At 40.3% G+C, this 17,641-nt stretch overlaps 2 pseudogenes; one reads left to right on the top strand and one right to left on the bottom strand.

The window, feature by feature from the left end:
* Positions 1 to 2,997: 2,997 nt before the first annotated feature.
* Positions 2,998 to 4,836, top strand: LOC149991535 (3'-5' RNA nuclease TATDN2 pseudogene; annotated as a pseudogene).
* A 5,881-nt stretch (positions 4,837 to 10,717) lies between these two features.
* On the bottom strand, positions 10,718 to 12,281 carry LOC149991534 (SNW domain-containing protein 1 pseudogene; annotated as a pseudogene).
* Between the last annotated feature and the right edge of the window lie 5,360 nt (positions 12,282 to 17,641).

Genomic DNA, 17,641 nt, shown 5'->3' with positions numbered 1-17,641 from the left:
CCCAGGCCATCCCTTCTCCCACAATTATATCCCTCCCCGTTGTCCATGTCCATGAGTCATTCATATACGTTCCTTGACTAGACCCTTCCCTTACTTATCCCCCTTCTCTCCCTCCCCCCTCCCCCCTACTGACTACTATTCTAGTCTTTGCCTATTTAGTTCGTTTGTTTGTGTTGCTCTTTAGTTTCCTGTATTGGGTGATATCATATGGTATTTTGCTTTCTTTGCCTGGCTTATTTCACTAAGCATAATTCTCTCTAGTTCCATCCATGTTGTCACAAATGGCAGGAGTTCCTTCTTTCTTTCTGCTACATAGTATCCCATTGTGTAGATGTACCACAGTTTTTTGATCCACTCACCCACAGACGGGCACCTAGGCTGTTTCCAGCACTTAGCTATTGTAAACAGGGCTGCTATGAACATAGGGGTGCATAAGTTCTCTTGAATTAAGGTTTCGGGATTTTTCGGGTATAATCCTAGCAGTGGAATCACTGGTTCAAATGGCAGTTCCATTTTTAGTTTTTTGAGGTAATTCCATACTGTTTTCCATAGTGGCTGCACCACTCTGCATTCCCACCGACAGTGCAGTAGGGTTCCTGTTTCTCCACATCCTCGCCAGCATTTGTTGTTTGTTGATTTGTTGATGATGGCCATTCTGACTGGTGTGAGGTGGTATCTCATTGTGGTTTTTACTTGCATCTCTCTGATGGCCAATGATGTTGAGCATTTTTTCATGTGTCTATGGACCTTCTGTATGTCCTCTTCGGAGAAGTGTTTGTTCAGGTCCTTTGCCCATTTTTTAATTGGGTTGTTTGTTTTCTTGATGTTGAGTAGTATAAGCTCTTTATATATTTTGGAGATCAGTCCCCTGTCTGTGATATCATTGGCAAATATGTTTTCCCATATGGTTGGTTTCCTTTTCATCTTGCTGATGTTTTCTTTTGCTGAGCAGAAACTTTTTAGTTTGATGTAATCCCATTTGTTTATTTTTTCCTTTATTTCTCTTGCCTTGGGAGATGTTTTTCTTGTGATGCAGTTTTCATTTTAGATTTCATTGTCTTGATCCTCCTTTTTCTAAACCAGTCCCTTTAACATCTCATATAACAGTGGTTTGGATCTAATGAACTCTTTCAGTTTTGTTTTGTCCTGGAAACACTTTCTCTGCCCTTCTATTCTGAATGACAATTTCACTGGGTAGAGTATTCACGGTTGTAGGTTTTGGATTTTCATTACTTTGAATATTTCTTGCCAGTCCCTTCTTGCCTGCAGGGTCTCCCTTGAGAAGTCAGGTGATAGTCTAATTGGGACCCCTTTGTACATGATTCTTTTCTTCTCTCTTGCTGCTTTTAAGATTCTCTCTTTATCTTTAACTTTTGACATTTTGATTATAATGTATCTTGGAGTGGTTCTCCCTGGGTCCAGTTTTTTTGGAACTCTCTGTGCTTCCTGGACCTGTAAGTCTATTTCCTTCCCCAAGTTTGGGAAGTTCTGCTTTATTATATTTTCACTTAATTTTTCAATTTCTAGTTCATCTTCTTCGTCCTCTGGCAAACCAATGATTCTTATGTTGGGCCTTTTATAGCTGTCCCAGAGGTTTCTGATCCTCTCATCCTTGCTTCCCGTTTCCTCTCTCTGCACTGGTTGACTGTTTGTTCCTTCTCTATGTTCTGGTTTGTTGATATGAACTCTGGATTTTTTTTCCTCACCATCTGTCTCGTATGGGGTTTTGTTCCTTTCATTATGAGTGTTTTTCGATTCTTTCTCATCTTTTTCCAGATCTTTTGTTAATTCTGTAAGCCACCTGATAACAATGGCCCTGAACTGAGCCTCTGACAGGTTTCTTATTTGTTCATCTGTCAGGTTCTTCATCTGTTGCGTGGTGAGCTGCGCCACCGGGATTTCTATAGTTGTCTGCCTCATTTTGACAGAGGCGTTTTGTTTTCTTGGGCCGGCTATAGGGGGCAGTGCCTGTGTACTCATCACGACCCAGTGACCGGCGGCGATCCGCAACCTTTTTTGCCGCGCTGTGGCCCTTTGTCGTCACAACCCAGCGACCGGCGGTGGTCCAGCAACCTTTTTCACCACACTGTGGTGCTTCGTGGTCACAACCCAGCGACCAGTGCCATTCCGCAACCTATTTCACAGCACTATGGCGCTTTGTGTGGGAGCGGGGATCCAAGATGGATTCACACAGTTATTCCGCTAGGAGACCGGGATCCGTCCTCCCTTCCTCTGGGCCTCACTGTTCAAGACGATGTGGTGGCTGCTTTCCCCAGCGTTGGGGTTGCAAGCTGCCGGGGTTCGACTGCAGCCGGGATTGTTCTCCCTGCAGCTGAGATTGCTTTCCCTGCCACTGTCCCTGGTGCGACCGCAAACAGCACCACCCACTTTCGCTCTTCCTACCTGCCCAAAGGGCGCCGCTGGTTTATGACTTCATACGTTGGGCTTCCGTGTAGTTTTATTTTCTGGAATTTCTAGTTATCTTTTGTTTTAAAGTAGTTGTATTCCTCTCTAGTTGTAGAAGGAGACCGAGTGTGTCCGTCTAAGCCTCCATCTTGGCCGGAAGTCTCTGTCTTTTTTTTTTTTTTTTACAGATATTAACCTAATACAATATTGCTCTTTTCTGTGTTTAATGAACAGAATCTAATTTCCTGTAAAGAAATTTGCTATTTACCCCATGGGCCACTGGAAATGAGCTACTTTTTATAATGTGCCCACCCATGCCAGTAGCTCTTTCAGTAGATAGTCTTTTTAATAGTGAAAACAGAAAAATTCTGAGATTCCCAAATTAACTTAATAATAGGGTGGGAGGAAGAGACAAGGGAAATTAATCAGTTAACAGCTGCAGCTAAAAATCAACAAAGGACTGCTCACATTCTTAAATGTATGTTGAAACTTTGAATCAACTTTCAGGTGGTCATTTCAGCAACTATCTACAACGGACAGCTAACCAGCAGATGCCATTACATCCTGCTTACACCCGGCTCCTTTCTAAAAATGGCTTCTCTAAAGGATGCCGACAGCTTACAAATCAATTTGAAACATGGTTCCCATAATTCCATGAACTCTGAATTTGTTGCCAAACCTGAGAGTCAAAATGGTAATGGTGGAGAACCGAAGAAGGTACAGAGAAGAAAAGGTAGAAAGCAAAAGCAAGGCTTTTCAATATCCTATGGGTTAGCTGTCCCTAACATGTCAGTGAAATCTTTGCCAAAAGGAAAGGGAGAGGCTGCCGCTAGTACAAAACTGAGTGCTACAGAGCATCTCGATCCTGGAGAAAGACCAGCTACCGCTGTCACCTTCTCTGTTACCGAGGAAAATAAAGTGTCAGCCCCAGAGGTCAGGGTGAAGGAAAAGCTTGTGGGAAATACCAGCAACTTCCATGACAGAAAAGTGTATATAGCTCCTCAAGAGAAACCCAGTGAGAAGCCACTTGGTGACTCAAGAGCAGTCATTTTTGAAAAAGGCTCTTCAGCCCTAAAATTTCCAGACAAATGCAGCTCTCAGTCAGAAACCAAAAAGCATAATAAAGGAGGTGTGGTGACTAAGCACCCCTCTTCAGAAAGTGACTGCTCTGATGTGAATAAGGTTTCTGCAGTCAGATTCTCTCAGGAGGAGCTAGACTCACTGAGTCTCTCAAGAATTTTAGAGCCTTTATCCTTCACCACTGACCATGTCATGTACCAGCCTCCTTTATACAGTGGCCCTTCACATGACAATGCTAGCTACTGGACCAACAGTCCTAAGCCTTCTCACTATCCCTCCATGGGCAGCAGCAACAATACATTCCAGGCTTGGAAGAGCAGCCAGAGCTTCTTGAGTAATTATTCCTCCAGCCCTACAGAGCGCTCCCAAAACTGGTCCAGAAATCTGAAGGGAGCAGAGGAAGGTCTTTCCAAGAATTCTCGTAGTTCAGAAGCCATAGTGAGAGAGAAAAGAACATTCCTAGAGGAATCACCATCACGTCCTTGGGAGGGATATGCATCTAATTCCCTGCCAAGGAGCCACTGGGAACAAAGCCTAAAGGAGGGTTTCATTGATACCCATTGTCACTTGGACATGCTCTATTCCAAGTTGTCTTTCAAAGGGACCTTTGCCAAGTTCAGAAAAATATATAGCCATTCCTTCCCTAAGGAATTTCAGGGCTGCATCTCTAATTTCTGTGATCCTCGCACAATGAAAGATGGTTTATGGAAAGAGCTGTTGAAAGAGGATATGGTTTGGGGAGCCTTTAGCTGTCACCCGCATTTTGCATCTTACTACAATGAGTACCAAGAAACAAAGATTTTCCAAGCCTTACAGCACCCCAAGGCTGTAGCTTTTGGGGAAATAGGCTTGGATTACTCTTATAAGTGCACTACACCTATCCCAAAGCAGCACAAGGTATTTGAGAGACAGCTGCAGCTGGCTATGTTTCTCAAGAAACCGTTGGTGATTCACTGCCGAGACGCTGATGAAGACCTGCTGGCCATCATGAAAAAATTTGTGCCCCCTGACTATAAGATTCATAGGCATTGCTTCACTAGCACTTACCAAGTCATTGAGCCTCATTTGGAATACTTTCCCAACATGTCTGTGGGCTTCACAGCAGTCCTGACTTACACTTCCGCCTGGCAGGTCCGGGATGCTCTGAAAAAGATCCCACTGGAGAGAATTGTTGTGGAAACTGATGCTCCTTACTTCCTTCCTCGTGGCGTTCCCAAAAGCGTTTGCCAGTATTCCCACCCTGGCCTGGCCATGCATACAGTTCAGGAGATTGCTGTAATCAAAGATCAGCCACTCTACCACACCTTAGCGACCTTGCGTGAGAATACTAGTCGCCTCTACAGTCTTTAAGAAGAGAGGGCACAGTCATGATTCTTAGAAAAAAATAAAAGATAAAAGAGAAGAAAAGAAAAAGAAACAGAAGATGGAACAGATTGATAACATAAGACTTGCTTTGAACTCTGCTTGTGTCCCAGATCAAGGATGTGTTCGGATTGACAACATAGACCTGCTTTGAACTCTGCCTGTGTCCCAGGTCAAGGATGTGTTCGGATTGACAACATAGACCTGCTTTGAACTCTGCCTGTGTCCCAGGTCAAGGATGTGTTCGGATTGACAACATAGACCTGCTTTGAACTCTGCCTGTGTCCCAGGTCAAGGATGTGTTCGGATTGACAACATAGACCTGCTTTGAACTCTGCCTGTGTCCCAGGTCAAGGATGTGTTCGGATTGACAACATAGACCTGCTTTGAACTCTGCCTGTGTCCCAGGTCAAGGATGTGTTCGGATTGACAACATAGACCTCCTTTGAACTCTGCCTGTGTCCCAGATCAAGGATGTGTTCGGATTGACAACGTAGACCTGCTTTGAACTCTGCCTGTGTCCCAGGTCAAGGATGTGTTCGGATTGACAACGTAGACCTGCTTTGAACTCTGCCTGTGTCCAGGTCAAGGATGTGTTCGGATTGACAACGTAGACCTGCTTTGAACTCTGCCTGTGTCCCAGGTCAAGGATGTGTTCGGATTGACAACGTAGACCTGCTTTGAACTCTGCCTGTGTCCCAGGTCAAGGATGTGTTCGGATTGACAACGTAGACCTGCTTTGAACTCTGCCTGTGTCCCAGGTCAAGGATGTGTTCGGATTGACAACGTAGACCTCCTTTGAACTCTGCCTGTGTCCCAGGTCAAGGATGTGTTCGGATTGACAACGTAGACCTGCTTTGAACTCTGCCTGTGTCCCAGGTCAAGGATGTGTTCGGATTGACAACGTAGACCTGCTTTGAACTCTGCCTGTGTCCAGGTCAAGGATGTGTTCAGATTGACAACGTAGACCTGCTTTGAACTCTGCCTGTGTCCCAGGTCAAGGATGTGTTCGGATTGACAACGTAGACCTGCTTTGAACTCTGCCTGTGTCCCAGGTCAAGGATGTGTTCGGATTGACAACATAAACCTGCTTTGAACTCTGCCTGTGTCCCAGGTCAAGGATGTGTTCGGATTGACAACATAGACCTGCTTTGAACTCTGCTTCTGTCCCAGATCAAGGATGTGTTCGAATTGACAACATAGACTTTGTACTCGACCTGTGTCCCAGGTGAAGGATCTGTTCAGCAAGCCCATTGACACCGGAAGAACCAGGACCAGATGTTTTGCTCAGAACCTTCAGGTGACTCCTGCTTCTGTTTGCTAAGGTATGGTGCAGTGGGGTGTGAGAAGGGGTGAGGGGATCTTCACTTGATTTTATCAGGGTGTTACCTCATAGCCAGATTGTGCCAGCCTAATCAAGTAAAGAAGTAAGAGTTCCACTGAGTACAACCAGTTTGCTAATCCAAATTGCTATTCTCTGCAGACTGGGTTTCTGAGCAGTTGGTGACTAAATTTACCTCCTAATTGTCTTTTAAAAGAAAGCAGGGAATGTTGAATTTTGAAAGTAAGCTAGGCAATTTATTCCCTAAATGTATTTGTTATAGGAATTCTATAATCCATATAGGTTGTTGTTAAAATTCATAAATTCAGTGACTGTTCAGTTTGTAACTTCTTATTTCTACAATTACATAAGCACCAGCATTTCATCTAAAAGGAAATTGATTTAGATTAAAATTAGTCAGTTAATAGTCATAATGTGCCAAGGATAGCTGTGAAGGAGCTTAGAATGATGGGGACCAAGCCAGTTCAATCTTAGAATACCACTAAGGAGATGAGTTTTTAATCTGAACTGAAGTCCCAAATATATGCCATTTAGAAATACTGTTCTCCAGAAGGGTTTCAAAAGCATTTACAGGACAGAAACAGAGAAGAGCTTTAGGTCTCCACTTGTCAAACAGCCATGGTTTCTGAGAAATTAAAATGAACCCATGTTAAGCCCTGGCTGCTGTGGCTCAGTGGATTGAGCGTCGGCCTGCGAGGCAAGTGTCGCTGGTTTGATTCCCAGTCAGGGCACATTACTAGGTTGCACGTCAGGTCCCCAGTTGGGGGGGGCAAGTGAGAGGCAACCACACAGTGAAAAAAAAAAATGAACCCATGTTTTAAGGAAAATATTTGGGCTACAAAATTTAACTTTGACGGCCAAAGCACACACCTAAATCCAGAAGTCTCATTATTGGCTGAGAAATGCCATTTTTTTAATGGAAAATCTCTTTTACTCTCAAAAATTAAATAAATGAAAATAGGCCCAGAATACTCTAGACTTCACTAGGTTCCTTTGTGCCCTTTTATCTGGATACATAAAAATCAGCTGGCTCCTCACAATTTGGTTCTCAACCCAAAAGTCTACTCAGCAGAGAAGCCCTCCCTGGCCAACAATCTATAGTGTTCCTCTCACCTGAGAAGGAAAAAAATCCTTGATTTATTGTTTTGATTTAATCATAGCACTTAGCACTGTTTAAGATTGTGTTGTTAATTTATGTGCTCATTTGTTATCCTCCCCACTAGGTTTTAAGTTTACAAGATTGTCAGTCTCGTTCACACTGTACATATATACCTGATGTAAGAAGAGTTCCTGAAACACAGCCGGCAGTCAGCAGAGATTTCTTCAATTAGCATACGAATGAATAACAAGACTTCATTAACACTTGGGAGTTAATAACAATATTTGGACTGAGGAGCAGGTATCAGGAAGAGAACAGAAAAATAAACTATCATATTTCTAGCACCCTTCTGTAATTCAAAAGACAAGGCAGTAATTAAAGGCCACCTATATTAGATGTCATCCATAATAAAATAAATAAATAAGGTCAAGCCCTACCACAAACTTGAAAGTTCATATTCTCTATAAATAACACTGAGTATATCATAGATTCTCCTCTTTGTTTAGAATCTAGTCTTTTGAGAAAACTTTCTAGCTGGAGTGCTTCACTTTTCTTTAATAGAGCAAAATTAGTTGATGCAATGTCAAAGACGTGATTTGATTCTATTTTTCAAGACAATAAAAACCTTCATAAGCTAAGCCAATGTTCTGAATTAAGAAGGTTTTTTTTTCCCATTTAATGTACACTTTCAATAGACATTGCTCGAAGTGTGTCTCTCAATCCATAGGAGCCCTGGGCTTTTTATAAAGGATTGCAGAAAAGGTTCCATGGACACACATTTGGGGTAAATACTGAATTGTCCTAGAGTCACAGGGCGTCTTAGGCCCATTAACAGGCTCTCTGAACCTTGACAGTCCTTTCACTGCATGTAAATATTTTGCTTGACTTAAATTTTAGAAAGGCAGCTATTTCTACCCTTAAAGCTAAAAAGGAACAAACTGCCCACTTTGTCTTAGGAGATGGGGGATCTTGTTTTTTGTGATTTAAATACATTATATTGTAAATTGTTGTTTGCTTTCCTTAGCAAACAAGCTAAAAGTTTAATTTTGTTTGTTTTAAATAATCAGCTCTTAGACTTGTTCAAATCCCATTTGCTGATTTATAAAATTCTGCTTTTAAGATTATGATTTTTTTCCTTCAGTTCTCAGATGTCTGTTTTGTGTGTGTGCTTTTTCTTATGCTTTTAGTAAATTGAATGCTTGGTTTGTTTTTAATTGGGAGGGAAGAAGAACAAAGCATTCAATGCTATAAATTTGACTGTAACTGTAACTGCTGTATCTATAGGAATTTTGTTTTAATAAAGTTTGCTTTCCCACTGTAAAATTAATGCATATACAATACCAAGTTATGAAAACAGGAACAGAAAGAAGTGCAGGATATTTCTACCACCTAGAACCCTCTATTTTGTTAACCTTTCGTAATGTGATTGTGATTATTTAGCTAGACCAAATTATATAAACTTTTTTAAAATGCATGTTTTCACACCCATACTTACTGATGATTAACATACCACAAAATCCCATCAGCAGTCTGTATACAATGTTCATGTTCTGATGTAGTTTTATTAGTCATTTTTAAAAAACATAGTTAAACATACAAAGTATATGTTTATTAAGCATAGTTAAAGAACATTTACAGAGAAAGATGATATAAACTTTTCTCTCTTGGTTGTTATTTGTTACTTTTCATTTTTGAAGAGTTGTTGGTTCAAGTATTAATTCTAAAAGGTAATATATATATTGAAACTCACCTAAGTAGAGAAAAGTAATGTAATTTTCCTTTTTATATCCCTATCTTGCATTTGGTATTCATTGCATTATTATATCTTCCCATATATATGTCAAATGTTTGCATTCTGTTTTTAACTTTAAATAAAGTTTATTTTATAGTTACTTATAAGTTTGTTGCCACTGCTCATCATTAATCCTTTTATTTCATAACTTCCCCATGGCAGAACTGTTTAATTTGCTTTATAATTGGCTGGAGTACATCTTCAAGCAGTTTGCTCAGGAAAAGTACATTCATGGCATATTTATGAGAAATTATGTATCTGAGAACATCTTTCTGCTGCTTTCACTAATGAGTAACACTTTGGCTAAGTCTAGAATTTCTGAGTCACAAACATTTTTTTCCTAAAAGTAATAGACACTGCTTCATTGTCTTCTGGCATTTAATATTGCAAAGAATCTGATGTCAACTTCCCCTTCTTTGGGGTTAAACTACTTTTTCTGTCAGGCTGCACAGTAATTTCTTGGCTTTATCCTTGAAGTTAACATAAAACTGCAAGAATACATCTAATTTTTGGTCTTTCTTTTGTTTTCTCTGGTACTTAACAAGCATTCCATCTGTAGATTATATCTTCTTACAGTCGAGAAAGTCAGTTTTGTTTTTATTATTTTCTTATGGCATGCTTAGTTGATTCAGTTGCTTTTAATCTAGTTTCTAATCTTTTGGAAACAATTGTCTGTATATTAGAACTCCATGCACTGTCCAACCTTTTAGTATGTATCTTATTGCTCATATATCTACCCTTTTCCTCTACATTTTGGGAGAATTTCTCAAGTTTGTCTTTTCCATCACTCATCCCATTTTCTCCAGTTTCAGTTTTTTCTTTACTACATATAATGCATTTTTTTAGTTTCCTCACATTCCTTCTTCAGCAAGCTCCTTTTCCCTTTTGACCTACAGTCTTATTCTGCAACATTTTATTTCTTTTATCTAAATGTTCTTATTTGAAACAAATGGGTACACCAAGCAAGCACTTATTTTTCCCGCTCCAAATTAAAACAGAGCACAGTAGGGGCAAACATTTGGCAGGAAAGTGCCAATATGTGAACATCCTTCTATTCACTGTGGTTGGGGTAACTTTACTCATTCTTTTTTAAAGAAAGATTTTATTTGTTTTCAGAGAGAAGGGAAGGGAGGGAGAAAGAGAGAGAGAAACATCGATGTGAGAGAAACATCAGTTGGCTGCCTCTCGCACACCCCCATGCAGGGACCTGGCCTGTAACCCAGGCATGTGCCCTGACTGGGAATTGAACCAGTGACTTTTAGGTTCACAGGCTAGAGCTCAATCCACTGAGCCACACCAGTCAAGGCTATTGTTATATAAAATATTAACCTCAAAGTACTAATGTCAAACAAAAGGAAGTGGTCTTAATTTCTTGTGTGAGACAGTATGTTCTATAAATGCCAAAAGGTGGTGGAAGCACAAACACAGCCCACTCTTTAAAAAAAAAAAAAAAACTAAATAGATCAAAGCAGAATTTTCTGTCCCCCGTTTCCCCTGTAATAAAAAGTAGTGCTGGGGTCTGATACCCAGATTTGGTTTTTATCTGGCCCATTTATAAAGTGTTCCCACATATGACTTACGTCATTTGGATTATGGATAACAAATAGTCCATCCACTTTGAAAAGAGGTATATCTACTACTTCCTCCTCTTATTGCATTCATGCTCATGTTCCTTGGAGTAGCTGCTATCTGAAGGTCTTTTAGACAGAATCACCATGATGTTTGGCTTCTTCTAAAAACTTGTCCAAGCCAAAGGAATCTTCCTCAAACTGAACTGATCCTTTTTTACCTCCTTGCCTGCAATCTGAACCAGAAAACTCGTTGGGAACAAGTCTGTTGATCTTTATTCTGACTTCTAGGTCATCACCAGACATGTCCTTGTTCAGACTTTTACTGGACCTATAAATATTCTGGGCCATATCTTTACCATCTTTCCAGGCTTCATCATAAACATTGTAAATTTCATCTTCACCCACAAAACTACTGTCCATACTCTTGGCTTGGCTGAACAGCCTTTGGTCATATTGAACTTCATTGGCAGTCCAAGGATTGGGCACACCAAGAGCAATGAGCTCACTGATACCTTGATATTCATTTCTCTGCAGTTTTGACCTCTTATCAGGAGCTGACCTGCCTCTTTTTGCCTGTCATGCCAGATTTCATCCTTGTCATGTGCCTCCCATCCTCTTTTCCCACATGGGTTTTGATTCCGGCTCTTCTCTCCCTGGCTTTCTTGGCTGTTTCTCTTCAAGTTTCTCCTTTTCTTTTCGAGCTGTCTTTCTCTCTACTTGAGCACACATTTCCACAGCTTCACGAGCCTTCTGATCAGCAATCTACAGAGCTTCAGCCAGCTTGGCAAAACTTTCATTTATGTAAACTGTAGTTCTATCAGCAGCCCAATATTTGTCTAATGGAATTGTATGACCCTTTGCATTTTTTTCAGTTTGAAACATAAGAAGGAGTTTTCTGCCCTTGTTGTTCCTTCACAGTCATCTTTCAGCTAGGAGAATGAATGACAGGTTGAGGAAGAGAAGGTGGTCCCCAGGGAAATTTCTTATTAATCTTGAACCTTGAATGCTCCATAGGATCTTTCTGCATTTCCACCATCCAAATAACCCTCTCTTTTGCTCCAGAGTTGAAAGCCATTTCTTGTTGAGATGGTGGGTATTGGATATACTGAGCAAGGAGCCAGTTTATCAGCTACTCGAATAGGCATGTGACAGCAACCTTCTGTAATACAGATTTTTCTATGGCTATTTTTGCCTTTTCTGTTATCTCTTTAATAGCTTCTTCATCAGGTCTTTGCAGGTCTGGGTCATCTGCATTCATGACTTCCCTGGAAACTAGGTCAGTGTATTTGCTATGAATGATCTTGTCTTTTGACTGTCCTTGTCAAGCAATTGCATCATATTTAATGTTTCCTTCAGCATCCACCTGAATATCCAATGCTTTTGACATTGTTTTCTTTCATCCCATGTTCAGTGGATACTAGGCCACCTGATCTCTGGAAAAGTACCTCGATCTCCAAAATCTTCTAATAACTGAGGTGTCCAGCCTTCCCAGTATCTTTATGGGGGAGGTTCTCTTTGGGAAGAGAACAGTGAGGTCTGTCATAACCTCTAGGATCTTGCCTTTTCTTCAGCATCAAGCTGGTCCTGAGATAGATGAGTAGGGGCAAGTAAAAAGCTGGTGAGCACCATCTTCTTCTGCTTCCTTTTAGCATGAACAACCTCAGTAATATATTAAATGTATTCTCTTGTTATATTTTCTCCTTCCAGCCTTCACTTCAGAGTTTGCTTAAACTGCTTACTTTGTTTTGTTACTTCTTCGCACTCAATAGAAAGCACAAAGCAAACTTATCAAAAATATTCATTTTTCCCTGACAGGTGTGGCTCACTTGGTTGGGTGTCATCTTGAGAAGCAAAAGGTCGTGGGTTCAAATCCCCAGGGTGCATGCCTAGGTTGCTGGTTCTGTCCCGTCAGGGCACATATGAGAGGCAACTGATCAATGTTTCTCTCTCCGATCGACGTTTCTCTCCCTTTCTTTCTCTTTTCCCCTCTCTCTCAAAATAAATAAATAAAATATTTTTTAAATATTCATTTTCCTATAGAAAATATACTTTTGAAATAAATGTTTTTTCATCCTCTGCCTCTGAAATACTATGTTCTCCATTTATGTTGCAGCCTTTTCAAAACTTTGTTAGGTTTCTTTATTCATTCTTGAATAAAATACAGCCTATCCAAGCTGGTGTTTCCCCCAAAACAGGGTGTGTAAATTCTCTTCCTGTCTTTCAGCATCTATCCTAGTGCTCTGATTCCTCCTCTCAGTGGGAGGTGGGTTGGTAGAAATTCACATACAGCACGTTAAGAGTAGTAGGGAGGAAGCTGGTGCCATGGATATTTCCCTGTAGGAAAAACTTCAAACTTTTCGATATAAACATTTTATAAATTGACCTGATGCCACTCCAGGAACAGAGCATGTGTAGCTAGTGCCTGATGTGCATGCCTATCACATCAGAGAAATGCCTTAATGCAGCGCTTACTTTTCCCTCAGTGTGACTTATCCTGGGCTTCCTATTAGTACTCTTAATCCATCAATAGCTGTGAAAGTAAGCCAAATGGAAGTCCTTACAAGTTATCCTAACCCCCCCCAAGTCAATTCTTGTCACTTTCTTAGGAAGTGAAATTGAAAATTAGTTTTGGTATATTTCTTCAGTATGGTCCCATCTGTACTGTATCTAGTGGAAATTCTTCAAAGTTTGCAGCATGAAAACAGACCCCTGGCCTCTAACACTAACTAATATGGTTTCTCCATGTTTTAAAATTCTGTAGTCATTTTCATTGGGATTGTGAAAGGGAAGAGGTTTATCTAAATATCAATGCTCAAGTTATTATCTTACTCCAAATTCTCACTTTTTTCTCTCACTTCTTTTTTGATAAATTTATGTTCCTATGGATACTATCTTTAAATAGTCATATCTTATTTTAAGAAAATTCGATTTATACAAATTTGAATCTCATTTAGCTTGTTGAACATAAGAGATGGTTAATAAGGTAAATTGAATAAATTCATGACAACAAATACAAATTATAGAAAGATGACTTTCAAATAATTATTTGCATTAAAAATACATTATCATCATATGTCTATTTATAATTTATGCTCAAATTTTCACAATTAAATCTAAGGTTTAAAATGAAATGCACCTCTAGGACCACATAAGCATTCAACTAATTTATTTTTACTTATCTGCTTAAGATCTAATTTTATAGTGCATAAAATGGGAAAAGATGTAGCTAGAATGCTAGAATAGCCTTCTTTTAGCTTTATCACTAATTAACCATATAACTAGTGCAAACCACTTAAACTCTTTGTCTGCTGGTTAACCTTTCAGCCAAAGTTAGAAAATCAGCACTTGCTAACCACAAAACAGTGCAGCATCATTTAAAGGATTAAGAAAATGATGTATATATAACAGAGCTTTGGTGAGAAAACAAATGTATAAAAATACTGAATAACATATAAATCAGTGTAGGATGGAAAGCTGGAAGCTTAAAAATACTGTCAAAACCACATCTAAAATAGTCTTTTTACACCCTTATGGAACCTATTGAGCAATGCGATTATAAAACACTTTATATTACTAAGAGAAGAGGTTCAGACCTACTGCTTAAAATAAGACTTCCTGGAAAATTAATTAGTACTAGAAGAAGGTGTCACCCTATCCAACAGAAATCACATTGCTAATAATGGAGCTTCATAAACTGAATAGAGGAAACTGAATATTCAAATATTCAATATTAAAGATATAAAAAAACAATATAAAGGAAAAGTATTTGCTAAAATATATATATCAAATTTACCAAATATTATAAATATATTCACAGAATTATATGAGAACTGTGAGGTAAAAACAATTCCTTCGTGCTATCATTTTGAGATATTATGTATATTAAAAAGTTGGATTCTATCTGAAAGTGTCAGGAGAAAAAAAGGTGTTTAGGTAAGATGTCCTTTATGTTCTCCAATAGAAAGAATATATTCTATAATTCTAGTAATTACTAATTCACTAGACTCCTCACTACATTAGATTATCTTTTTGGTTCCAAAGTATATTATTTACTTCCCACAAGTGCATCAACAGCCGAGATCACAAAATGGATACTTGATATGGAAAGGCTCCTTTATTAAAACCACAGTGTTACAGACCAACCCAGTTACATAGCACTTGCTAAGTTCAAAGCTCTATATTGAGGGTACAACACTCAATAAGTCAAACTCTTCAGCTGCAAGGATGGTACAGTCAGGTAAGGGAGATTAGACTACATGCTGCAAATAATTGCAAAACAGGGTATGGACATCAAAGTTACAACTAAAATAGATCAACCATCACTCAGAACCATCAGAAATAGAGTTGAATGGAAGTGACAACTATGGAATTAAAGAAACCACATCCATTTAGATCGGTAGGAGTGGCAGAGACATGGAACAGGGTTGTCCCATATACACATGTGGTGGCTGAAAATTCAAGAAAGATATCTCAGGAGCAAAGAGTCCCAGCCCCACAGTAGGCCCCCTGACCCAGGGTTCCAGAGCCAGGAAAATAGATTCCCATAACTTCTGGCTGCAAAAACCAATGGGGAGTGAGTCAGGAGAAGAAACTGCTGGAGTTCCAAGCACTTCCTCTTAAAGAACCAAACACACGGACTTACTCAGACACACTCCATCTGAGATCCAGTACCACATAGCAGCTTGAAAGGCACCAGCAGCAGACAGGGAGAAACTGAAGTGTCTGGCATCAAGGTAAGAGCTGGGTGACAGCTTTCTCCCTGACAGAAAGGAGGGCAGAGGCCATTTTCTCTTTTCCGAACCCTCCCACACAGAGCCACAGAGGCAGCAGGCTGGTACCATATCTGAGACTCCATCAACCTGGCTAACACTGTTTGCCCCACTCTAGAGAACCCCAGAGGCTTCATTCCACCAACTTCCACCTAAGCTGCTTTTCCATATGAATGGCTGGTCTTGGCTCATGCTTCACAATTTCCTAAATCCTCTCAAACAACCAACACCCAGCCTCAGTGATCCCCCAGCCCACATACCTCTTGCTAAGTGGCCCCAGACCTGGCACTAGCAGCAGCCAGCCTAGATTCACAGCTTGGCTTCACCTGGGAATCTCCAAGCCCAGCAAAGTAGCAGCCATCTCAGATTGCTTTATAGCTCAGGCAGGGTGGCCCTGGGCAAAACACAGGTGGGGGCTGACCTGGCCTGAACCACTCAGGAAACACCCAGTGGATTGCTACAGACCACATCAGAGCACCGCCACCCTGCTCCTGCACAGCTGATCCTCCATGGAGGGCAAAGTGTGGTGGTCAGTGGTCACAGCCAGCCCTTCCTTGCAGCTGACTAGCCTGGGTAAATCCCTCCCATTGATCTGCCAACAGCAACCAAGGCTCAACTACAAGAGGAGTGTGTACTCAGTCCACACAAAGAGTGCACCTCAAGTACCTAGCTTGGGTAATAAGGGAGGCTGTGCCACTGGATCTGACAGGACACCTACTACATTAGGACATGCTACCAACAGGGAGTCCAAAAACATGAGAATACTGTAAGCAGACTCTGGGACAACTTCAAGTGTTCCAACATTCACATCATAGGGATGCCAGAAGGAGATGAGAAAGTAAAAAGTTGGAAATTATTTGAAAAAATAATGAAAGAAACTTCCTTAGTTTGGTGAAGGAAATCGATATGCAAGTCCAGGAAGCACAGAGAGTCCCAAACAAGATGGATGCAAAGAGGACCACACCAAGACACATCATAATTAAAATGCCAAAAGTTAAGGATAAAGAGAGACTCTGAAAAGCATCAAGAGAAAAGAAGTTAGCTATCTACAGGGGAATTCTCATAAAGAAATTTTTCAGGCTAGGAGGGATTGGCAAGATATATCTAGCTCTGGCTGCTGTGGCTCAGTGGACTGAGCACCAGCCTGCGAACCAAAGGGTCACTGGTTCGATTCCCAGTCAGGGCACAGGCCTGAGTTGTGGGCCAGGTCCCCAGTTGGGGTTGCAAGAGAGGCAACCACACATTAATGTTTCTCTCCCTTTCTCTCTCCCTTCACTTCTCTCTCAAAATAAAATTTAAAAAACAGAACAAAACCAAAAAAAGATATATTTAAAGTCATGAAAAGCAGGGACCTACAGCTAAGATTGCTCTGCCCAGCAAAGCTATTATTTAGACTCAAAGGGCAGATAAAGACTTCCCAGATGAGAAAAAATTAAAGAAGTTCATCATCACCAAACCATTATTATATGAAATGTTAAAGGGACTTATTTAATAAAAAGAAGATCAAAACAATGAACAATAAAATGGCAATAAATACATATCTATCAACAATTGAATCTAAACAAAATAAGCAAACAAGAAGAACAGAGACCAAATCACAGATACAGAGAGCGTTTTGATGGCTGCCACATGGGAGAGGAGTAGGGGAACAGGTGAAGAAGTGCAGGGATTAAGAAGTACAAATAGGTAGTTACAGAATATCCATGGGGATGTAAAGTACAGTATAGGAAATGGAGTAGCCCAAGAACTTGTATGCATGACCCATGGACATGAACAATGGTCTGGGGATTATCTGAGGGAGTAGGGGATGCTGGGTGGAGAGAGGCAAAGGGGAAAAAATTTGGACAACTGTAATAGCATAATCAGTAAAATATAATTTAAAAACAGAGTATGGTACCTCCAAATAATTATAATGCATTGGAGATAAAGCTAAAAGCCATTTGGAAAGACTCAATAATATTTTTCATATTTTTTATTGTTATTCCATTACAGTTGTCCCAATTTTTCCCTTCTGCCTTCCTCTACCCAGCCTACCTCCCACTCCCACAGTCAATCTTCACACTGTTGTCCATGTCCATGAGTCATTCATTCATGTTCTTTGACTAATCCCTTCTGCTTTTTTGCACCATTATCCTCCTCTCCACTCCCCTCTGGTCACTGTCAGCCTGTTCCTTATTTTCATGCCTCTGGTTCTATTTTGTTCATTAGGTTCCTCTTATA

The sequence above is a fragment of the Furipterus horrens genome, unplaced genomic scaffold (genome assembly GCF_987537825.1).
Source record: "Furipterus horrens unplaced genomic scaffold, mFurHor1.1.pri manual_scaffold_17, whole genome shotgun sequence".
Taxonomy (NCBI): domain Eukaryota; kingdom Metazoa; phylum Chordata; class Mammalia; order Chiroptera; family Furipteridae; genus Furipterus; species Furipterus horrens.
Note: the sequence above shows the minus strand (reverse complement) of the source record. Positions and strands in the feature narration are given on the sequence as shown.